The sequence below is a fragment of the Cervus elaphus genome, chromosome 4, assembly GCF_910594005.1.
Source record: "Cervus elaphus chromosome 4, mCerEla1.1, whole genome shotgun sequence".
NCBI lineage: Eukaryota > Metazoa > Chordata > Mammalia > Artiodactyla > Cervidae > Cervus > Cervus elaphus.
The window spans coordinates 44,761,187-44,787,062 of NC_057818.1; the positions used below are offsets into that span (position 1 = coordinate 44,761,187).

The following is a 25,876-nucleotide window of genomic DNA, read 5'->3' on the forward strand; positions in this document are numbered from 1 at the left end:
TTATACTCTCACCTACTGAAGGGGATCTTGGTTGCCTCCAAATTTTGGCAATTACAAATAAAGCTACTATAAACATCTGTGTGCAGATTTCTGTCTGGACATAAAAATTCAAGTCCTTTGGGTAAACACTAAGCAGTGCAATTATAGGATCATTTGGTTAGAGTACACTTAGTTTTGTAAGAAACCACCAAACATAGAGTTCATCTTAATCTATCAGCATTTGACATAGTGATTTCCCATACTTCTAAAAAAAATTTATTAATTTATTCTTTCTGGCTGCACTGGGTCTTCATTTCTGCTTGCAGGCTTTCTCTAGTTGCGGTGAGCAGGGAATACTCTTCATCTGATGAGTGGGCTTCTCATTTCAGTGGCTTCTCTTGTTGTGGAGCACAGGCTCTAGAGCAGGTGAGGGCTTTAGTAGTGGGATGTGTGGGCTTAGTTGCCGCATTGCATATGGGGTCTTCCAGGACCAAGGATCGAACCCATGTCCCCTGCATTGACAGGCAGATTGTTAACCACTGGATCACCAGGGAAGTTGCTCCCTACTTCTTAGAGTACTGTTTTTGTGTGGCTCCTGACTCACCCACCATACTCTCCTGATGTCACTTCTGTTTTCATTGGCCTCCACCACTTCTGTTTCCCTTACAAGGTCCTCTTCTCTTCCCAATTTCTAACTGTTGGAGGTCTGAAAATTCCTTCTCATCTCTCTCTGTATACCCAGGTAATCTCATCCAGCCTGTGGCTTTAAATAGGACCCTAAATGTAGCTCTCCAGCACTGACCTCTTTCCTGAGCTCCCAGTACACATAACAAGCTGCACATTCCACATTTCCACTTGCAAATCTAAAAGTAATTTCAATTATTTATTTATTTTATTATTATTCTTTCTTTTTTTTTTTTTTTTCCTTTAGCTGTTCATGGGCTTTCTCTAGTTTCAGCAAGCAGGGGCTACTCTCTACTTGCAGGGCTCAGGTTTCTCATGGCAGTCGTATCTCTTATTGTGGAGTATGGGCTCTAGGACACACAGGATTCAGTAGTTGTGGTGCAGGGGCTTAGTTACCCTGAGGCACGTGTAGTCCTTCTGGACCAGGGATCAAACCCATGTCCCCTGCATTGATACTGGATTCTTAACCCCTGAACCACCAGGGAAGCCCTGATATTCAAATTTAATACAGACAAAACAACTCTTGATTCCCCTGCCCCATCCCCTTGTTGCCCAGTCTTCTCCATCTCATTAGTGAGACTAAAAACTAGGAATCATTCTGTCATAGCCCATATCCAATCCATCAGAGATCCTGTGAACTCTGTCTCCAGAGTATATCCTGAATTCTAACCATTCATCAGCATCTCCACCAGTACCACCCTATGCAAGGTCTCTCATCCTAAGGATTACAATAACTGGCCCTTTGTTTCCACCCTTATTTACCACCTCCAGGTCCCCACAAACAGCCAGAGTTACTTTTCTATTAATCAGATCATATCACTGTCACACTTAGGCCTTCTAACCGCCTCCTCTCACCCTTTGAACAAAATGCAAACTTAACTGCTTTAAGACATGGAAATATAAATTGATACAACTACATCAACAACAGAATACTATATACTAGTTAAATAAATTAGATTGATGGACATAATAAGAAGTCTGACTTTTTTTGACCATGGCCCTCAGCTTATGGGATTTTAGTTCCCTGACCAGGGATGGAACCCAAGGCCCTGGCAGTGACAGCATTGAGTCCTAACCACTGGATCACCTGAGAACTCCCAGAGTCTGACTATTTTTGATATTTGACCACTGAGAGTATTTAAGTCCCACTATTCTCCCTTTCCCTTTTGCCCCACATCTAGGCCAACCCATAAGAAAGTCCAGGCACCCTCCCTTGGTGTTGGCAGATAAGTTTAAACCGGCCCTTTGGTGGAACCCTCCAACCATCTCACTTCCTGACCATAATGCAGACCAGAGCCACCATCCCCATCTTTACTCTCTTTTGCTCCAGATGAAATCCGAGTTCTTCACCTGCTGGGAATTTTTTTTTTAATCATTTCAATGTCTTACTTCTTTCCCAGCTTTACTGAGATAGAGTAGACGTATAACATTGCATGAGTTCAAGGTGTACAGTGTGTTGACTTGATACCTTTACATATTGCAATAGATTACCACCATGGCTTTAGCTAACGCCTCCATCCTATCACATAATTACCATTTCTTTTTAGCGGTGAAAACATTTAAGAACTCCCCTTTTAGTAACTTTCAAGTACATAAAACAAGAGTATTAGCTATAATCACCATGCTGTACATTAACTTCCTAGAAATTATTCATCTTAAATCTGAATGTTTATACCCTTGATCCAATATCTCCCCATTGCCCCCAACCCCCAGCACTTGGGAACCATGACTCTACCCTTAGTTTTTCCAAGCTTCAGCTTTTTTAGATTCCACATGTAAGTGATACCATACAGCATTTGTCTTTCTCTGACTGATTTTACTTAGCTTTATCCAAGCTGTCAGAAATAGCAGGATTTCCTTCTTTTTCAGGCTGAATAATAATAGTCCATGATGTGTGTGTGTGTGTGTGTGTGTGTATACATAAACACTACACCTTATCATCTTTTTTAATTAATTCATTTATTTGGCCTCATTGGGTCTTTATACTGTGTGGGATCTTCCATTGCAGTGCATGGTCTCTCTAGTTGTGGCACGTGGGCTCTGGAGTATACAGGTTCAGTAGTTGTGGTGTGTGGGCTTGGTAGCTCCTTGGCAAGTGGGATCTTGGTTCTTGATCAGGGATCAAACCTGTGTCCCCTGCATTACAAGGTAGATTCTTAACCACTGGGACACCAGGGAAGTCCCACACACTACATCTTTATCCATTTGTTGATAGATTATTGTTTCATATCTTAGCTCATACAGTTTCATAAATCGTGCTGAAATGAACATGGGGGTACAGATATCTTTTTTGCGATCCTGTGCTTATTTCTTTGGATATACACCCAGAAATGGAATTGTTGGATCATATGGTAGATCTACTTTTAATTTTTTAAGAAACCTCCATACTGTTTTCCATAGTGGCTGCACCAATTTACACTCCCACCAACAGTGCAAAAAGACTTCCTTTTCTCCACATCCTCACCAACACTTGTTATTTCTTATCTTTCTGACGACAGTCATTCTAATAGGTATGAGGTGATATCTCATTGTGGTTTTGATTTGGATTTCCCTGGTGATTAGTGATGTTGAGCATTTTTTCATGTACCTGTTGGTCATTTGTACATCTTCTTTTGGAAAAATGTCTGTTCAGTTCCTCTGCCCACTTTTTAATTGGATACGTGATTCTTTGCTAAGTACATTTTGGATATTAACTTATCAGATATGATTTGCAAGTAGTTTCTCCCTTTCCACAGGTTGCCTTTTTATTTCATTGTTTCTTATGATGTGTATAAGCTTTTAGTTTTATACAGTCCAACTTGTTGGTTTTTGCTCTTGTTCCATGTGTTCTTGTTGTCATATCCAGGAAACCACTGCCAAGACCAACGTCAAGGAGCTTTTTCTTTTCAGGGAATATTTTTGATGCTGACAATATGAGTAACTATCTCATATACATTAGAACCTACAAGTCAATGTAGGCATCCCAATATCCATAAATTCCTGAAGGGGGAGGGAAGGGTTTCCATGCATTTAGCAAGGATTGCCTGCCTGCCTGCCTGCTAAGTTGCTTCAGTCATATCTGATTATTTGCGACCCAGTATTCTCCAAGCAAGAATACTGGAGTGGGTTGTCATGCCCTCCACCAGGGATCATCCTGACCCAGGGATCGAACACCTGTCTCCTACACTGGCAGGCAGATCTTATACCACTGAGCCCCCAGGAAGCCCCTAGCAGGGATTCCTGGTATCCAAAGAGAACATGAGCCAGTAGATAAACCTTGAAAGCATAATGTTGAGGTGGGGAGAAGGGTTGTGACAGAATTGATACTGTTTAATTTATGTAATAATCTGATTTATTTCTAGTAATTTTTTGTTGTTTTAAAGTCTATCTTATCTGCTATTGAACTTTTTACGTATATACATTATATTAATATATCTGTGCAATTCTTTCATTTTCAGTCTTTCTATATGCCTAGGCTTTAGATGTGCCTCTTATAAATGGGTAATTTTTTAAATAATTTTAAAAAGCTAGTCAGATATCTCTGTCTTTCAGTTGGAACGTTTACACTTACTCTGTGTGTGTGTGTGTGTGTGTGTGTGTGTGCTTCATCACTATCCAACTCTTTACAACCCCATGGACTATAGCCCTCCAGGCTCCTCTGTCCATGGAATTCTCCAGGCAAGAATACTGGATCTTCCAGACCCAGGGATCGAACCCACATCTCCTGTGTCTCCTGTACTGCAGGCAGATTCTTTATCTGCTAAGCCATCAGGGAAGCCCCCCCGCCCCCGTAATTTTTATAAAGATCAATTTAATTCCAAAACCTTAGCTTATGCCATCAGTCCCATGCTTTTGCTCTCCCTTCTTGGTTTTTTTAAGGAACTGCTTTCTAATTTCTATTCTATTTTCCTCTACTACTTAGGCAATCATATACTCTATATTCTAGATATTTTAACACGCATAAGTTACTTATCCAAAGCTAATTTGGCTATTCTCCAGAAGAACACAGGACTTCAGATCACTGTAATCCTTATTACTGCTGCCCCAAACTTAACAAGCTATTGCTGCCATATATTTTTATTCTATCCTGTTTTTTGATCATAAAACCCTTGTTATTGTTGTTTATACAATCATATATGTCCATGTTTAACCATATATTTATTTTTTCTTTATTTCATTTCTTGTTGTATCTCAGACTTTCATCTGGAATCACTTTTGTCTAAACTACATCCTTTAGACCAATGTCATCCAACAGAAATATAATGTGAGCCCATGTGTAACTTTAAATTTTTAAAAACTTTAAAAAAACAAGTAAAATTAATTTTAATAAAACAAAAATATCTCATGATAAATGTTTGACTTGATGCAGTTTTTCTTAGTAAAAACAAATCATCTAACAGTTATCTTTCCTCAAAGATTATTTTGTCATTGCTAACAAATTAGTATGCTTCAATTACCAAGATATAAAAGGATTCTCTTAGAAAGTTGCAATATGAACAGGCAGCTGTGTGTGAACATAGTTAATAGTGAATTCTGAAGGATTCAGGATAACCTGACAACTGAGGTACTTTTTTTAAGGTTTATAAGCTGTATTTCCTATTGTACAGATATTATTATAACCTTTGGACATTCCTCGGATTTTCAGAGAAAACTCTCTGACATCAGAACTAAAGCTTTAGGACCATTACTGAGCTAGAGCCAGCTTGTACCAACTCACAATAGCAGATTGTTAAATATCAGAAATTTTGTAAGTTAAGCCACTGGTATTAGCCATTAATTAAGCCTTTGGAATTAGCCATGGTGGGATTATTTACCCCATGGAAATCATCAAACACCACAACTCAGAGCTTCCTCTTTCAAGACCCTGATGCCGGGAAAGATCGAAAGCAAAAGAAGAGGACAGCAGAGGATGAGATGTCTGGATGGCATCACTGATTCAATGGATAAGAATTTGCGCAAACTCCAGAAGATGGTGAGGGACAAGGAGGCCTGGCATGCTGCAGTCCGTGGGGGTGCAAAGAGTCAGAAACAACTTAGTGACTGAACAACAACAACTAACAAGGCAAGTAAGATTCACCTTTATTTACACTACTGATGAAAGTGAAAGAGGACAGTGAAAAGGCTGACTTAAAACTTAACGTTCAGAAAACAAAGATCAGGGCATCTGGTCCCATCACTTCATGGCAAATAGATGGGGAAAAAATTGAACCAGTGACAGACTGTATTTTCTTGGGCTCCAAAATCACTGCAGATGGTGACTGTAGCGATGAAATTAAAAGACGCTTGCTCTTGGAAGAAAAGCTATGACCAACCTAGACGCCATATTAAAAAGCAGAGACATTACTTTGCTGACAAAGGTCTATCTAGTCAAATTCAGACTTAAATTGAAAAAAGTAGGGAAAACCACTAGACCATTCAGGTATGACCTAAATCAAATCACTTCCGATTATACAGTGGAAGTGACAAAATAGGGGTTAGATCTGATAGGGTGCCTGAAGAATTATGGATGGAGGTTCGCGACACTGTACAGGAGACAGGAATCAAGACCATCCCCAAGAAAAAGAAATGAAAAAAAGGAAAATGGCTCTCTGAGGAGGCCTTACAAATAGCTATGAAAAGAAGAAAAGTGAAAAACAAAGGAGAAAAGAAAAGATATTCCCATTTGAATGCAGAGTTCCAAAGAATAGCAAGGGGAAATAAGAAAGCCTTCCTCAGTGATCAATGCAAAGAAACAGAGGAAAACAATAGAATGGGAAAGTCTAGAGATCTCTTCAAGAAAATTAGAGATACCAAGGGAAAATTTCATGCAAAGATGGGCACAATAAAGGACAGAAATGGTATGGACCTAACAGAAGCAGAAGATATTAAGAAGAGGTGGCAAGAATACACAGAAGAACAACACAAAAAAGATCTTCATGACACAGATAACCATGATGGTGTGATCACCCACCTAGAGCCAGACATCCTGGAATGCAAAGTCAAGTGGGCCTTAGGAAGCATCACTACGAACAAAGCTAGTAGAGGTGAAGAAACTCCAGTTGAGCTATTTCAAATCCTAAAAGATGATGCTGTGAAAGTGCTGCATGCAATATGCCAGCAAATTTGGAAAACTCAGCAGTGGCCCCAGGACTGAAAAAAGGTCAGTTTTCATTCCAATCCCAAAGAAAGGCAATGCCAAAGAATGCTCAAACTACTGCACCATTGTACTCATCTCACACGCTAGTAAAGTAATGCTCAAAATTCTCCAAACCAGGCTTCAACAATACGTGAACCGTGAACTTCCAGATGTTCAAGCTGGATTTAGAAAAGGCAGAGGAACCAGAGATCAAATTGCCAACATCCATTGGATCATCGAAAAAGCAAGAGGGTTCCAGAAAAATATCTACTTCTGCTTTATTGACTATGCCAAAGCCTTTGACTGTGTGGAACACAACAAACTGTGGAAAATTCTGAAAGAGATGGGAATTCCAGACCACCTGACCTGCCTCCTGAGAAATCTGTATGCAGGTCAGGAAGCAACAGTTAGAACTGGACATGGAAAAACAGACTGGTTCCAAATAGGGAAAGGAGTATGTCAAGGCTGTATATTGTCACCCTGCTTATTTAACTTCTATGCAGAGTACATCATGAGAAATGCTGGGCTGGATGATGCACAAGCTGGAATCAAGATTGCCAGGAGAAATACCAATAACCTCAGATATGCAGATGACACTACCCTTATGGCAGAAAGTGAAGAAGAACTAAAGAGCCTCTTGATGAAAGTGAAAGAGGAGAGTGAAAAAGGTGGCTTAAAACTCAACATTCAGAAAATTAAGATCATGGCATCTGGTCCCATCATTTGATGGCAAATAGATGGAGAAACAGAAGCAGTATCAGACTTTATTTTTTTGACTTCCAAATCACTGCAGATGGTGACCGCAGCCATGAAATTAAAAGATGCTTGCTTCTTGGAAGAAGTTATGACCAACCTAGACAGCATATCAAAAAGCAGAGACATTACTTTGCCAACAAAGGTCCATCTAGTCAAGACAATGGTTTTTCCAGGAGTCACATACAGATGTGAGAGTTGGACCATAAAGAAAGCTGAGCACCGAATTGATGCTTTTGAACTGTGGTGTTGGAGAAGGCTCTAGAGAGTCCCTTGGACTGCAAGGAGATCCAACCAGTCCATCCTAAAGGAGATCAGTCCTGAATATTCACTGGAAGGACTGATGCTGAAACTGAAACTCCAATACTTTGGCCACCTGATGCGAACAGCTGACTCAATGGAAAAGACCCTGATGCTGGGAGGGATTGGGGGCAGCAGGAGAAGAGGATGACAGAGGATGAGATGGTTGGATGGCATCAGAGTCTCAATGGACATGAGTTTGAGTAAACTCTGGGTGTTGGCAATAAAGAGGGAGGCCTGGTGTGCTGCAGTCCATGGGGTCGCAAAGAGTTGGACTCAACTGAGCAACTGAACTGAATGAACTGAAGACTCCAAGACTTTGCTCTTTCTGGATAATTCTGAGAACATCAGAGTTGAACTTGCTAAGATAGCCCTAAACTAGTAGGGTCTGTAGACAACTGGTAAAGCAAGCAAAAATTCTCTCTGGAAGAAGGTTCAATTGTCCTATGTCTCAATTTTTTTCCCACAAATATGTTTTCAAGTACAATGACCAGAAAACAGTCAAAGAGAACTAAGCATTCAAGGTGGGGGCATGGAGCGGGTACTCCTTCATCAAGAGCCAGCAGGGGGAAAAAATACAACATAAAGACTTCAACATCTTAGATATTAGGCTTTTCTGACCCAGATTATAAAATCACTATTTTCACTATGATCAAAGAAATAAAAGAAAAAGTTGCAAATGTCATCAGGAAACTGTACACTTTAAAATGTGACATTGCAGAAGTGAAAAGGAGTCAAATAGCAGTTGTACATCTAAAAAACAGTAAATAAAAAGTTTAATGGACAGATTTAACAGCAAATCAGACACAGCTGAAGAGGTCACTGACAACCCAAGAGAAAAGTCAGAAGCAGCTATCCAGAATGGAGCATGAAGAAAATATACATAAAATATAGATGAAAAAGAACAAGCCCAGAGAACACAGTGAAAAAGTCTAATATACATTTAATCAGATTTCCAGATAGGAGAATAAACAGAGGCAATACATAAAGATATAATGAATGAGAATTTTCCAGAACTTACAAAATTCACCAACCCATAACTTCACAAAGCTTAACAAATCCCAAAGAGGATAAACAATTTTTTTAATCCACACCTAGACACATCACAGTGAAACTACAGAGAATCAAACAGGAAAAAATCTGAAAAGGAGTCACAGAAAAAGAGACATGATCTTCAAAGAAGCCACAGGTAGCCTGACTGCTAATATCTCAAGAGAAAATATGGATGTTAGAAAATACTAGGATATTATTAAATATCATCAACGTGCTGAAGGAACATAACAACTTACAACAATGGTATAAAGCCAGGATATCTTCATATATTGCCTTGGTTTATACCCAGCAAAAGAAAATCGCCTTTAAGAATAAAGGTGAGTAAAAATAAATAATTTTTTTAAAAGAATAAAGGTGAGCAGTAGAGAAAACTCCATTTATAGCAATAACAAAAATAAAATACTTAGGAATAGATTAAACAAGAAATAGGTAAAGCCTATATAAAGAAATTTATAAAACACTCCTGAAAGATGTAAAAGGAGACTAGAACAGATGGAAAGATATTCTTTCTAGCAATATCCCTTGTTCTTGGAAAAGATGGATAAATTCATAAAGATGTCAGTTCTCTCCTAAGTTAATTTAAAATTAAATGCAGTGCTCGCATCGGCAGCACATATACTAAAATTGGAACGATACAGAGAAGATTAGCATGGCCCCTGCACAAGGATGACACGCAAATTCGTGAAGCGTTCCATATTTTTAAAAAATAATAATAATAAAATAAATAAATAAATAAACTTAAATGCAGTCTCAGTTTTACAAAACCAACAAGATTTTTTTTATGGAACTAAGCAAGATGACACTAAACTTGATATGAAAAAAAAAATGCAAAAAGATTACAAAAATACTAAAAAAAAATGCTATAGGTAGAAAAGGATTTTCAAGACAGTGAAAATATTCTATATGATACAATAATAAAGAATACAGTATGTACACTGCATCCAAACTTATAGACTATGCAACACCAAGAGTGAACCCTAATGTAAACTGTGGACTTTGGTTGATTATAACGTGTCAGTGTAGATTCATGAATTATAACAAATATTCAGCTTCTCAGGTGAGGGATGCTGGTAATAAAGCAGACTGTACAAGTGTGAGACCAGGGGATATAAAGGAAATCTCCACACTTCCTCTCCACTTTGCTGTGAGCCTAAAACTGCTCTTTAAAAAACAATGAAGTCTTTAAACATATGTAGAGAGAGAGAAAGAAAAAAAAAAGAAAGAGAAGGAAGCAAGGAGGAACAAAATGCTACAAGAAGGATTAGTCTTGTTGTTGGTCTTCCCTGGTGGCTCAGTGGTAAAGAATCCACCTGCTAATGCAGGAGACACAGGATCAATCTCTGATTCAGGAAGATCACACATGCTGCAGAGCAACTAAGCCCATGTGCCACAACTACTGAGCTTGTTCTCCAGAGCCCAAGAGCCGCAGTTACTGAAGCCCGCATCCCAGAGCCTATGCTCCACAAGAGAAGCCACCGCAGTGAGAAGCCCACGCACTGCAACTAGAGAGTAGCCCCCGCTCGCCACAACTAGCAGAAAGCTTATGCAGCAATGAAGACCCAGCACTGCCAAAGATAAATTAATTAATTAAAAACTTTAAAAAATACATACTATAAAAATTCTGTACATAAAACCGTATGGAACACATGAAGAGACAGAGGCAGCATAACAGAATAGAAAGTCTGGAAAGAGATCTAAGTACAATAAAAACTTTTTATATAGTAAGGATTGTATTTCAAGTCACAGGGGAGTAAATAGAGTTTTTAATAAATGGTACTGAGACAACTGATTAACCACTTGTTATTCTTTAGCTGCTAAGTCATGTCCAACTCTTTGGGACCCCATGGACTGCAGCACACCAGGCTTCCCTATACTTACCTTAAAAATAGTTATGATAAAAAAAAAATAGTTATGATAATGCTGACTCCTAGGTCAGGGTCATGGTGTAAATTCCATCACACCTTCCTACCTCTCAGAGTTTGCTCAAACTCATGTCCACTGAGTCAGTGATGCTATCTAACCATCTCATCCTCTGCCACCTCCTTCTCCTCTTGCCCTCATTCTTTCCCAGCATCAGGATCTTTTCCAAATAGTTGGCTCTTCCCATCAGGTGACCAAAGTACTAGAGTTTCAGCTGCAGCTTCAGTCCTTCCAATGAATATTCAGGGTTGATTTCCTTTAGGATTGACTGGTTTGATCTCCTTGCTGTCCAAGGGACTCACAAGAGTCTTTTCCAACTCCACAGTTCAAAAGCATCAATTCTTTGGTTCCCAGTCTTTTTTATGGTCCAAATCTCACATCCTTTCATGACTACTGGAAAAACCAGAGCTTTGACTAGATGGACCTTTGTCAATAAAGTGATATCTCTGCTTTTTAATACGCTGTCTAGGTTTCTCATAGCTTTTCTTCCAAAGAGCAAGCATCTTTTAATTTCATGGCTGCAATCACTGTCCACAGTGATTTTGGGGGCCCAAAAAAATAAAATCTGTCAGTGTTTCCATTTTTTCCCCACCTATTTTCCATGAAATGATGGGACCTCATGCCATGACCTTAGTTTTTTTTTAATTAACCACTTAGGAAAAATTAAATTAGATCTATGCCCTACACAATACACAAGAATAAACTCTGAACTAATCAGGCATCTAAATATAAAAGTGAAACCTTGCAGGTACTAGAAAATATGAAGGTGAATTTTGCTTGAACTTGAGTTTAGGAAAAGGCTTTCTAACTATGGCCCCAAATTCAGAATCCATGGAAGAAAAGAAATTGATAAATTTGACTACATAATGAAAATTTTTAAAAACTACTGTGTAGTTTTATCATCAAGAAAATCAAGAAAACAAAGTAGGTTAGAGGTAAGAACACTTGAAATATATCACAGATAAAGGAACAATATTCTTAATATATAAAGGACTCTTACAGATGAGGAAAATAACATCAATCCTTCTAAATTCCCCCAAAAAAATTAAAGAAGAAGGAACACTTTGTAATTCTAAAAAAAGACACTATAAGAAAACTACCAACCAATATCCCTTATGTGTATTGACACAAAAATCCTCAACAAAATATAGTAAACTGAATCCAGCAGCATATTAAAAGAATTATACTAGTGGATTATGTGAATTATAAGAAAGAATTATGACCAAGTAAGGCTTATTCTCAGAATACAGAGATGATTTAACATATGCAAATCAATGTAATACACAGTATTAACAGAATGAAGGAAAAAAATACATGACCATCTTGATGCAGAAAAGCATTTGACAAAATTCAACATTCTTTTGTAATAAAAATAGTCAATAAACTAGGGATAAAAGGAATTTTTCTCAAAATAATAAAGGACGTATGTGAAAAACCCACAGTTATCATACTCATCAGTGAAAAATTGAAAACTTTTTATCATATCTATCTCAGATAATGAATGCTAACTAAACATATGTGGTAATTATTTTACAAAATATATAAGTCAAATCAATACATGTAAGTACACTTTAGACAGTGATGTATGTCGACTATATCTCAATAAAACTGAAAGAGAGGAACTTCCCTGATGGTACAGTGGTTAAAACTTTGCCTTCCAACACAGGAGGCGCAGGAAAAATCCATGGTCAGGGAGGTAAGATTCCACATGCCTCATGGCCAAAAAAACCAAAATGTAAAGCAGAATATTGTAACAAATTCAATAAAAGCTTTTTAAATGGTCCACATCAAAAAAATTGAAAAGAAAAAGAGAATAAATCATTGGTGTCCATCATTACCAGTGCTGCTCAGTACTGTACTCTAGCCAGCAGTGAAAAGGGGTCAAGGGGAGTAACAAAGATTAGAAAGGAAAAAACAAAATCATTATTAATCACAGATAATCTATATTTCACTCAAAAGCATGAACATCAAGAATTTTAGCTTCTAGCTCTATGGCAGTTTATACCATCACTTGACACAGCCCATCACCATTGTTAATTTTAAACTCTATACATGTTCCTTGGGGCTTCCCCAGTGGCTCAGATGGTAAAGAATTTGCCTACAATGCAGGAGACCTGGGTTCGATGCCTCAGTAGGGAAGATCTCCTGGAGAAGGGAAGTGCAACCCACTCCGGTATTCCTGCCTGGAGAATTCCATGGGCAGAGGAGCCTGGCAGGCTACAGTCCATGTGGTTGCAAAAAGTCAGACACGACTGAGAAGCTAACACTTTCACTTTCACATGTTCGTTGAGCAGGTCCCCAACATTAAACATGGGTTTTTGTTAAAGCACCTGTGTTGCAGTGAAGCATTTCTCAATCACCTGAGACAATGATTAAAAGCAGATTTATGGGCCCCACCTCAGAGTTATGGAATCAAAACATCTACAGTTTAGACCTGGGAATCTTTACTTTTTATTTTCCAAGCGATTCATTTGTACACTAAACCATTAGAGTGGATTTCAAAGGTGTGTTACAATCCTGTTACTACTACTAATTTCTTAGGAATGCTACTAAAAATTGATCAGTTATAACTCAGTAAGATTCTTCCTTCAAATCCTAATCCATTTCATTTACAAATAGTATATTTTAATCCATCAATTTTGAAATTTCCTTCTTGTTCAGTTAATTGCCCTGGCCCCTCTCATGTTATTACAGCAGAATGTCTGCAAAGCGTATGCTAAAAAAAAAAAAAAAAAAAATAGTTTCTTACCTCCAAACAGAAAAATTATATTAAAAAGGTCATAATGACCTGGACAACCATGACGGTGTGGTCAGTCACCTAGAGCCAGACATCCTGGAGTATGAAGTGAACTGGGCCATAGGAAGCTTTACCAACAACAAAGCTAGTAGAAATGATTTCAAATCCTAAAAGATGATGTTGAGCTATTTCAAATCCTAAAAGATGATGCTGTTAAAGTGCTGCACTCAGTAGGTCAGCAAATTTGGAAAACTCAGCAGAGGCCACAGGATGGAAAAGGTCAGTTTTATTCCAATCCCAAAGAAAGACAATGCCAAAGAATGTTCAAACTACTGCACAATTGCACTCATTTCACATGTTAGCAAGGTAATGCTCAAAATCCTTCAAGTTAGGCTTCAAGAACTTTCTGATGTACAAGCTAGATTTAGAAAAGGCAGAGGAACCAGAGACCAAATTGCCAACATCTGTTGGACCATAGAGAAAGCAAGTGAATTCCAGACAAACATCTACTTCTGCTTTACTGACTAGGCCAAAGACTTTGACTGTGTGGATCACAACAAACTGTGGAAAATTCTTAAAGAGATGGGAATACCAGACCACACTACCTGTCTCCTGAGAAACCTATATGTAGGTCAAGAAGCAACAGTTACAACCAGACAAATAACAACAGACTAGTTCAAAATGGGAAAGGAGTACGTCAAGGCTGTATATTGTCACCCTGCTTATTTAACTTATATGCAGAGTACATCATAAGAAATGCTGGGCTGGATGAAGCACAAGCTGGAATCAAGATTGCTGGGAGAAATAACAATCTCAGATATGCAGATGATACCACTCTAATGGCAGAAAACCAAAGAACCTCTTGATGACAGTGAAAGAGGCGAGTGAGAAAGCTGGCTTAAAACTCAACATTCAAAGAACTAAGATCATGATGGCATCCAGTTCCATCACTTCATAGAACAGGAAAAAGTGGAAACAGTGACAGATTTTATATTCTTGGGCTCCAAAATCACTGCAGATGGTGACTGCAGTCATGAAATAAAAAGAAAAAGACACTTGTTCCTTTAAAGGAAAGCTATGACAAACCTAGACAGCATATTAAAAAGTAGAGACATCACTTTATACACAAAGGACTGTATGGTCAAAGCTATGGTTTTTCCAGTAGTCATGTATGGTTGTGAGAGTTGGACCATAAAGAAGGCTGAGCACCAAAGAACTGATGCTTTCGAACTGTGGTGCTGGAGAAGACTTATGAGTCCCTTGGATAGCAAGATCAAACCAGTCAATCCTAAGGGAGATCAACCCTGAATATTCATTGGAAGAACTGATGCTGAAGGTGAAGCTCCTGGCCACCTGATGTGAAGAGCCAGTTCATTGGAAAAGATCCTGGTGCTGGGAAAGATCGAGGGCAGGAGGAGAAGGGGGCGACACAGGATGAGGTGCCAATCACCGACCAATCACCGATGGCATCACCGACTCAACAGACAAGAGTCTGAGCAAACTCCAGTAGACAGTGAAGGACACGGAAGCCTGGCATACCGCAGTCCATAGGGTCACAAAGAGTCAGACACAACTTAGCAACTAAACAAAAACAACCTCAAAACATACAAAAAATAGAGTATGCAATGTGGTTTTTTGTGTTTTCTAATAATAAAATGTTAGGTAGTTAGAATAGGAAAAAGGAGTCCAAAATTGCAGTGGCTAAAAGACAAAGAAGGGAAAAGCCCTCAAAAATAGAACAAAGGAAGGTCTGAGGACCAGAGTGAGGACCTCAGGTAAAACAAACAGCTCTCCTGGGTAATCCAATTTACATATGGCAGACTCAGTGGGAGGAGAAAAAACATATAAAAAGAGGAGCCAAAATTGAGCTGGGGGCTTCTCTTCGCATCTTTTGGGTCGGCCCGCCCTCAAGCCTCAAGGATGTATTTTCGTTTGCTTTCTAAATAAAACTGAGCTGTAACACAGAGCTGTAACACTGGTCCCTCTGAGGAAATTACACAGGGCCATAACACCAATTTGTCCGTCGCTTCAAATTTTTACTGCAGCGAGACAAAACCGAGGAAATTACAAATTCTCCCGACAATAACATAACAAAAAGAAATTCCAACGAGCAGTATAGTTTTAGTAGAAAGGCAATTTAATATTATCTCTTATTCAATAAGTGAAATATTTTAGCTCATCCCAACAGCAAAGTGAAGGTTGCCCTTCAAAAACCACAATATAGTTAAAACTACTTGCTGCTAATCCTAACATCTGGCCTAGGTTAGGGATCAATTCCCAGTTTAAACATACAGTCAGATAATGAATAAAGAGATTCAGAAAGCATAGGCTGTGTGATAGAATTTACACCATGACCCTGAGCCAGGAGGCAGCATTATCATAACTATTTTTAAGAATTACAACATACAGCTCATTATGTGTCAGTAACATTACGATTTACAAAATAGCTAACAATGGATTTAGCATTTGACTATATAGTAAATAGAATCATCATCCCTACAGATAAGGATGTAATTTTACTGTATATGAAAGGAAAATACACATTGCTGATGAGACTCATATCGCATTGCTCCCCTACACTTGTGCCAGCTGAAGTGAAGAGCCATTCTCCAAAGAGACAAGACAGACAGACAGACACACACACACACACAGTCTCTCCCCACCCCACCCGCCTCTCCCCTGTGCTTTTACAGCCGGGATAAATGTAGCTACATTGTTGAAATACCATCAGTCCTTCAAAGTTCACCTCCAATGCTCCATTGTCTACAACCTCTCAAACAGGATTCTTTCCCTGATGGAGAAACTCTCTGGCATTCTCTTTACTCCATCCTGTATCTTGAGCTCCTGAGGGCAGAGGCTAGATTTTACTACATCCTGGATCAGCCCTCACCTGCCCCACTCCACCCCCAACCCCTCCATGCCTTGCAAAAAGAGTCTCTATAAATCACTATCGGTGACTCTTTAGATTAATCTGCCAATTCATCAGTTTAGTTTGGTTGTTCTACCCAAATATAATTCACACTTTAATGCATGCTAAAGAATAAAGAGCCAGTTGAGAGACTACATTTGGGTTTTTTACCTGAAAGCAAGCACAATAGTAACTTAAACTTAGAGAAATAAATCCACAGCCCAAAGTCATGCTGTTCTATTATATGCACTACAAGCCTAAGCTGTTGCCTTCCAGTACAGTACCTGCCAACACTTCCAAATGGGCCCTTATTTGTTTAGAGGGAAGGCCACACAGACATCCTATTGGAAATCACCAGGCCTTCTCTATGGGGCAGGGGTGGCGGGGTGGGGGGGGAGTGGAGGGGGAGGGTGCAGGTGGTAAAATTTCTGAGCCACCCATCAATGGCTTGGTATTTAAATGATAAAGAAACAAAGAACATTTAACAATCAAGACTGCAGCATTCCACAAGAAGTGACCAAAACTTCGGTCATGGGAATATCAAACAAAACTAAGCCATTTTAAAAGAAAGTAGAAATAAGGAATAATGAAACCAACAAGAATAAAACACTACGAGCAAAATAAATTTATACATAAGACAACTATTTTTCAAAATTCTTGCTCGGCTTTGGATGTTCTGTTTGCCTCCCAGCTACAAACACATTCTTCACACATGCTGGGAATGCTGCGGAAAACTAGTCAGCATTCAGAGGCTTAATCCACAGTCCCAGTGCAGCGCCTGTGGGCTTAATAGTCAGACAGCCATTTGTCCTCAGGAGAGGTTAGGGGTTAAAATGCAAATATGCAAACAACTGAGTTCTTTCCCTAAGATAGCTGGAAAAAGCATGATCCCTATTGCTATTTCTTTTTTAAGGGAAAAAAGCTTGCAGTCTCAGGGATGTGTTTAAATACCTTAGTATAATACAATTTTGAAGGAGAAAACAATAGATAGGAATAAACACCCTTGTCCTGGATAAAATCTATACTCTGGAGAAAAGGTTGACATATGTGTGACAGTTGATTTACCAGAATCACTAAAGATTTTGATTTATCAATCAGTGCCTTGGGCACTGGATTCTCCCCAAGGGAAAATTAACAATTCCAACTAAACTAATATATTCTATTATGAACTAAAATGAATGCAAGAATCAATCCTGTCACTTTGTACAACATCCAATTACGATAAAAGTATGTCTATCCTTTGGGGGATACCTAAAATTAAAAGTTATTTAATGAAAGAAATAATATATTAAATAATCATAATTGAAGCCAACTGACATTTTTAAAGGATGGCTTTGACATGCTTTAAAGGAGATGAGCGAATCTCAGAAATGTAATTGCATAACTGGGTCAAGAACACGATTTTTAAAGTCAGACTACCTGAATTGACTGCTGCCCCTACCATTTAGTAGAAGCAATCTCCTGGGCTTCTCTAAGCCTCAGTTTTGTGGCCTGCAAAATGGAGAGACACAGTTGTCCCCATAAACTCAACATTCAAAAAACTAAGATCATGGCATCTGGTCTCATCACTTCATGGCAAACAGATGGGGAAACAATAGAAACAGTGACAGACTTTATTTTCCTGGTTTCCAAAATCACTGCAGATGGTGACTGCAGCCATGAAATTAAAAGATGCTTGCTCCTTGGAAGAAAAGCTATGACCAACCGAGACAGCATATTAAAAAGCAGAGACATTACTTTGCCAACAAAGGTCCATCTAGTCAAAGCTATGGCCTTTCCAGTAGTCATGTATGGATGTGAGAGTTGGACCATAAAGAAAGCTGAGCACCGAAGAATAGATGCTCTTGAACTGTGGTGTTGGAGAAGACACTTGAGAGTCTCTTGGACTGCAAGGAGATCAAGCCAGTCAATCCTAAAGAAAATCAACCCTGAATATTCATTGGAAGGACTGATGCTGAAGCTGAAATTCCAATACTCTGGCCACCTGATGTGAAGAACTGACTCATTGGGAAAGACCCTGATGCTGGGAAAGATTGAAGGCAGGAGGAGAAGGGGATGACAGAGGATGAGATGGTGGGATGGCATCACCAACTTGATGGACATGAGTTTGAGCAAGTTCCAGGAGCTGGTGATGGACAGGGAAGACTGGTGTGCTGCAGTCCATGGGGTCGCAAAGAGTCGGACACAACTGAGCAACTACACTGAACTGAACAGTTGTCCTTAGGAAAATGAATAATGATAATGAATATAAAAGCATTTGGCACAGTAGCTGGCATACAATCAGCTTTCTGTGAAGTGATGCCATTTTTATTACTGTCATTCTAAAAGCATATGAAGTATAAGAACAAAGAGCATCAATCATCATTCAGTTATACAAGGGTTAAATTGCAACCCACTGCAGTCTCCCAACAACAGTGAACCCTGAAAAGAATTCAGGATGATAAAACAGGATGAGGCACTCTATGCTTGGGATAAAGGGCCCCCTAGACAGTCGGATGTATATTTCAGGAAGAATTTCAGTGACTCCAGATTCCCGCATTTTCCCATATGTAAAAAGGTACTAAAATCATTAACTTGAGATATCTGTTCTTCGTGATTAGCAGTAATCTTTTACCAAGATGAATGCCTCACTACATGTTACTAGACTGGCTCCTCCCCTAGTTCTCCAAAGCAGTTCCTCAGAGCTGTCTCCCAGGCTACAGCCCTCAGTAAGACCCTGAAAAAAACTTAAATTCACAACTCTTATATTGTGTGTTTTTATTTAAGTCAGCAATAGACTTGGGACTTCCCTGGTGGCCCAGTGGTTAAGAATCTGCCTTCTAATACAGGGGACATGGGTATGATCCTTGCTCAGGGAACTAAGATCCCACAGTCATGGTGATGTAGGAGAGAAATGGGCTCCAGGTTAGACATTTACAATCAGCCTCCTGTCTGCTCTCTGAAATGGAAGTAACAACAGAAACAGGGTAAATAGACAGTGTTTGTCTCTTGACAAATGCCTCAAATGCCTTGAGGTAATAGTTAGGGCAAGGACAAAGAGGGGTAAAATCTGTTTGAGTAAAGGATTAAGGGATCTCCATTCTCCTCTCTTTTGGGACAAGGGAGACACTACACATGCACAGAAAACTCCTTGTGGCTCAAAAGTCAGGGGCTAATTCCAGGCCATAATGAGCCCTGCTATCTCAGAAGCCTTCACTTTGAGATCCATCTTGGCTGTGGGATGTATGCACACCCCAGGGGAGGGTCTCAGGGTAGGTGAGGTGTAGAAAAAGAAACCAAATACTTGGCCTGAAGGAAGACAAAGACCTGAAAGAAATGATCTATAAAAATGACTTAACCACCTCTTCACTGTGCTCCTCCTCACTAGCGGGGATGCCCATACCTTTTCTCTCAGGGTGTGCATCTCTGCCTTGCTTCTGTATTAACAAATTGTTTTTCTATGTGCTCTCCCACTTGTTGTGTGCTCTGTCTCTAATAATAAACCTTGTATCTGCATTTATAGTTTCTGCCTCCGTGATAGACGCATTTTTCACAGGGGGCAAAGATCCAGGGAAAAATAGCTTCTTGCTCTAGTGCTTGCTGGTCTGGTGGCTAGGATTCCTGATTCTCATCCAGGCTTCCCAGGTTCACTTCCTGGGCAGGGAATTAAGATCTCACTTCATGCCACCGCACACTGCTGCCTCAGCAAGATCAGTGGCCTCAACTAACACTGTGCATACGCCCACATGCCACAACTAGACAAGCAGGAGCACAACAACAAAGACCCAGTGCAGCCAAAAAAAATTTATTTAACTCACAGACAAAACAAACAGACTACAACACAGATAAGCATCAGAACTAACAGTACACAGGGTACCAAATGCCCTTCAACTTTCTGCAAGAGTCATTCAGTATCATCTAACTGACAGTTTAAAAAGCTTTAATAATTAACTTATATATGAAACTTTATTTAGTGTTACCCATTGATCAGAAAAATCAACATCCATAAGGATGCTTTAAAGAAGGGATCAGCAAACCACAGCCAGGGGGCCAAATCTGGCCCACAACCTATTTTTATAAATAAAGTTTTATTGGAACACAATCACACTCATCATTTATACATTGTCCTGGCTATTTTGGCACCACGCCTGACAGATTAACTGTGACTAAAACCGAATGTCTTATTGTTTTAACCAAGTTTCCTTTGGTGAGGTGGTGAAGCCAGATGCAGATCAAGAGAGAAATTGAAAAGAGTTTTACAATTTTGTTACTCATAGTTCCCTAGGCAGGACACAGCACACCATGTAAAGTCACTCAGGAGAAGCACCAGGGTCAACTGCAAGGCAGAGGGACAGAGGGATGTTGACTAAATAAAGTAGTCACAACCTGAAAGTAGAGAGGTATCTTATTTGGTGGGAATTATGAGGACTTCAAGCCCAGAAGACAGTGTCTCAAGGGACCCGAGAGATTGCTCCGAGGAGGCGGGGAAAGGAGTCGGGATATATAGAAGTTTGCATCAAGAGGGGGCAGGCAGTCTCTTAAAGAAAACCAGATCTCAAGGAATCGAGTGCTCTTCTATGTATGGGAAGATGCAAGTGTCTGAACTCACTGAATTCATTCCTTTTATATGCATCTCAGCTACCTAGGACCAAATCCTGCTTCTTGATTATTGTCATTGTTGCTGTTCACTCCCTCATTCATATCCGACTTTTTGTGATCCCACGGACTGCAGCAAGCCAGGCTTCCCTGTCCTTCATTATCTCCCACAATTTGCTCAAACTCGTGTGCATTGAGTCAGTAATGCCATCCAACCATCTCATCCTTTGTCATCCTTTCTCCTCCTGCCCTCAATCTTTCCCAGCATCAGGGTCTTTCCCAGTGAGTCGGCTCTTCACATAAGGTGGCCAGAGTATAGGAGCTTCAGCGTCAGCATCAGTCCTTCCAATGAACATTCAGAGTTGATTTCCTTTTAGTGTTGACTGGTTTGATCTTCTTGTAGTTCAAGGGACTCTCAAGAGTCTTCTCCAACACCACAGTTAGAAAGCATCAATTCTTTGGTGCTTAGCCTTCTTTGGTCCAACTCTCACATCTAGACATGACTACTGGAAAAACCATAGCTTTGACTATACACACTTTTGTCATCAGCAAAGTGGTGTCTCTGCTTTTTAATATGCTGTCTAGGTTGGTCATAGCTTTTCTTCCAAGGAGCAAGCATCTTTTAATTTCATAGTTGCAGTTACCATCTGCAGTGATTTTGGAGCTCAACAAAATAGTCTGTCACTATTTCCATTTTGCCCCATCTATTAGCCATGAAGTGACAGGATAGGATGCTATGATCTTAGGTTTATGAATTTGAGTTAAATCTAAGCCAGTTTTTTCACTCTCCTCTTTCACTTTCATCAAGAGGCTCTTTAGTTCCTCTTCACTTTCTGCCATTAGGGTGGTGTCATCTGTACAACTGATGTTATTGACATTCTCCCAGCAATCTTGATTCCAGCTTATGATTCATGCAGTAGGGCATTTCACATGATGTACTCTGCATAGAAGTTAAATAAGCAGGGTGACAGTATACAGCCTTGACATATTCCTTTCCCAATTTTGAACCAGTTCCATGTGTGCTTCTAACTGTTGCCTCTTGACTTGCATACAGGTTTCTCCGGAGACAGGTAAGATGGTCTGGTATTCCCATCTCTTTAAGAATTTTCCAGTTTGTTGTGATACACATGGTCAAAGTCATTAATGTGGTCAAGGAAGCAGAAGTAGATGTTTCTCTGGAATTCTCTTGCTTTTTCTATGATCCAGGGGATGTTGGCAATTTGATCTCTGGTTCCTCTGCCTTTTCTAAATCCAGCTTGTACATCTGGAAGGTCTCTGTTCACATACTGTTGAAGCCTAGCTTGAAGAATTTTGAGCATTACTTTGCTAGCATGTAACATGAACACAACTGTACGGTAGTTGGAACATTCTTTGGCATTGCCTTCTTTGGGATTGGAATGAAAACTGACCTCTTCCAGCCCTGTGGCTACTGCTGAGTTTTCCAAATTTGCTGACATATTGTGTGCAGCACTTTAACAGCATCATCTTTTAGGATTTGAAATAGCTCAGCTGGAATTCCATCACCTCCACTAGCTTTGGTCATAGTAATGCTTCCTAAGGCCCACTTGACTTCCTACTCTTGATTGTTCATGTTCTTAAATCCTCATTTATCATAAGGGGTGGTGGATGTGGCAGATGACTGCCTCTTGCACGTTCATGCTCAACCCCCCGCCCCACTTAAAAGATTTGAATCCCTGATAGCTGTGACATTCTTGTTTATAGACACACCAAGAAATATTTCATTTCATGGGGAACTGTGATCAAGCATCTTTAATAGGGTTTCCACAGAAAGGAAAGGATAGGATGATACAGGATATGCAGGTTTAAGGTTTGCTAACCTGAATCATTTCAGGAGGCTCTGGGACATTGGGGTATCCTTGGTTGTCAAGTATCCAGCCCTAGGTGAATATGTAGTCACCCAGAGTATGAGAGCCTCTTCAAAGAGGTAAATGGGGGACATGGATTTAAATGGCTACTGAAGAAGAGGAGCTGACCAACCCTTAGCCAGAGCCTCAAAATCAGTCAAGACAACACTTTTTTAAACTCCACTATTTCCGCAAAGCCTAAAAGGTTTGCTATGTGCCCCTCTACAGAAAAGTTTCCTGACTCCTGGTCTAAGTAGGAAGTCTGGACATCCAACTTAAGTAGAGGTTACCTTAAACATGCTCTCTCTAAGTGCTTATGGAAATCAGTGAGGGAATTTTAAATAGGTAGAAAGCTTAATCCATACTAGGAGTGAGGGAAAGACGCTCTTAGAAGTCATAGGGCAGTTCCTAGTGTCACAGGCCACAGAAAATCCAAAGACTCAGTTGTGGTTCACAGCAGGCCCAGGGTGAGTGGGCTACCCCCACGGCAATGGAGTCCAGTGGTCTAGAACTCAGGCTCTGAAGTCTGACAGACCCAAGTTCAAGTGTTTTTTCCTACTACTTAGCAGTAGTGTGCTCTTATCTACTGTTGCATAACATATTATGCCAAAACTTAGCGGCTTAAGATAATTATCATTCATTATATCAGTTTCTGAAGATCAGGAATCCAGAAGCCCCTTATATTGGTGGTTTGGGATCTAGAGCCCTCACGAGGTTGCAGGCAAGCCGCCAGCCAGGGATACAGCCATCTGAAAGCTCAAACGGGCTGGAGAATCCACTTTCAAGCTCAGTCCTGTGGTTGTTGGCAGGTCTCAATCCCTTGTTAGCTGTTTGGCAGTGTTCTTTACCCCACAGGCCTCCCTACAGGCTGCCTGACATCCCTACAACACCTTCCCTATAACAAGTGATTAGAATGAGAGAGAAAAAGAAAACAAAACAATGTCCATTGTCTTTTCTAACCTAATCTCAGAAGAAACATATCCTCATTTCTTCCATGTCCTAGTGGTCCCACAGACCAGCCAGCCCTGGTACAATGTGGGAGAGGACACACAAGAATGTAAAGACCAGGAGTTCAGGATCATTTGGAACCACCTGGAGGTTGGCTATTGCATGACCTAATTTATCCAAGTTTCAGATCTATCATCTACAAAGTTGGAGTAATAATAGTACTTGGTTCAGAAGGTAATTATGAGGTTTAAGTGAGAGACTGCATGTAAAACCTCATCACAGTGCTTGGTCCTCAGTGAATGCATACGTGCTCAGTTATGTCCAAATCATTGCAACCCCATGGGCTGTAGCCCGCCAGGCTTCTCTGTCCATGAGATTTCCCAGGCAAGAATACTGGAGTGGGTTGCCATTTCCTCCTCCACGGGATCTTCCCCACCCAGGAATCAAACAGTCTCTTGCATCTCCAGCATTGTAATGAAGCACTCTATAAATGCCAGCAATTGTTATCAACCTCATTATTTCACTGCTGTTATTCCTATTGCTGCTACTTCCATAACAGTAACTAAAGGGGAAAACAAAGCCAAAAAAACTCTTCAGCACCACAGGGAAGTTTCCAGCCCTTGGCTGCTTCCAGGTGAGCTCTTTTTACACTACACAGGCAATTGTAACTCTATCTGAAGAAATAAACCCCCAGGAAATCCAAATTATTCTCTTCTCCTCTCACCTTGATCTGAAATAACTGAAACAGAAACCCATAATTAATAACTGATCAAATCTATTATTATTAAAGCATTGGCCAAACATGATTCTCTCTATAGGGATGAGCCAAAAAATTGTCAGAGAATAAAAAATTCAATACCATGACATAAGGGCAATTAGTCCACTTTAAATAAACTCATTGTAAGAAACTGGAGAAACGTCAAAAATATCCATTTGAATACTTAAGACATTTATTCATTCATTCATTCAACAAACATTTATAATGTAATTCCTATGCACTAGGCACTGTTCCAGGAGCTGTATAAACAACCATGACTATAGTAAAAAAAAAAATCTGCTTTTATGAAACTTGCAGACTAGTGGAAAAAAGCAAATACAGAAATAGGCAATAATAATAATAATGGGGTAGGTTAGCTGGAAATGAATTAGATGTAAGGAAGCAGGTGGATACACAAGTTTGGAGCTCAGAGGAGATCTCTAAATAGGGGATATAAACTTAGAGTTCCAATTGAAGAGAGAATATGTTAATCTTAAGAATAAATGATGTGATCACCAAAGGAGTAAGACCAGATAAAGAACAGGCCAAGGTTTGTCTTGGGAGACTCTAGCACTCAGAGATGGGGGAGAAAAAGGGAAAGCAGCAAAGGACTCTGAGAAGTAGCCGAGAAGGCAGAAGGAAAACCAAGTGAGTGGTGTTCCAGAAGCCAATGAAGAGAGTATCAGGAAAGTAATGAGCTGTGTCAGATGCTGTTGGCTGGTCAAGTAATATCAGAATGTGAACTGACCACTGGATCTAGCTAAACAGAGGTTCCTGGACATTGGTGACCTTGCCATGAGTGGTAGTGGTGGAGTGGTAAAGATGAACAGCTGACTGGAATGGCTTCATAAGAGAATGGGAGGAGAATTGGAGGGAAAAATTCAATACAATTTGCATGCCTTTCCCCTCTGTTTCTGTCAGTTTAATTTTCAGATCTAGCCACAAACCCTAAGAGGATCAACGAAAACTCTTTCTTTCCCTACTGCAACTACAGTAAAGACTGGTTAGGCAAAGAGCACCAATGGGTACAAAACCTAGATGGAAATTTTGATGAGGGATAGGATACTTGCAGAGATTTAAAGTACCTCCTCATAATAGATGGGCTATTAGTTTTAAGGGGAAAATAGTTACTATCCACTGGAGAAATAGAACTTGATTAGATGATCAGACTGAATGAGTTGAATGAATGCCACCATTGTAGGACAGATGGATATGGAGGGCCTCAAGATGGATGTGCTAAGGACACACACCATATAAATGGTATTTCAGCCAAGAATACATTTCCTATATCTAGTAATGAAAA

The 25,876-nt window shown here is 39.8% G+C and overlaps 1 long non-coding RNA gene and 1 other non-coding gene across 2 annotated transcripts in view; one reads left to right on the forward strand and one right to left on the reverse strand.

The window, feature by feature from the left end:
- The window catches only part of LOC122691976, a 214,722-nt gene that overhangs the window by 120,227 nt on the left and 68,619 nt on the right, over positions 1–25,876 (reverse strand). The gene's annotated exons all lie outside the window — the stretch shown is intronic.
- Positions 9,458–9,564, forward strand: LOC122693028. Its single transcript, XR_006340827.1, has one exon. It is a non-coding gene; the product is annotated as a U6 spliceosomal RNA (small nuclear RNA).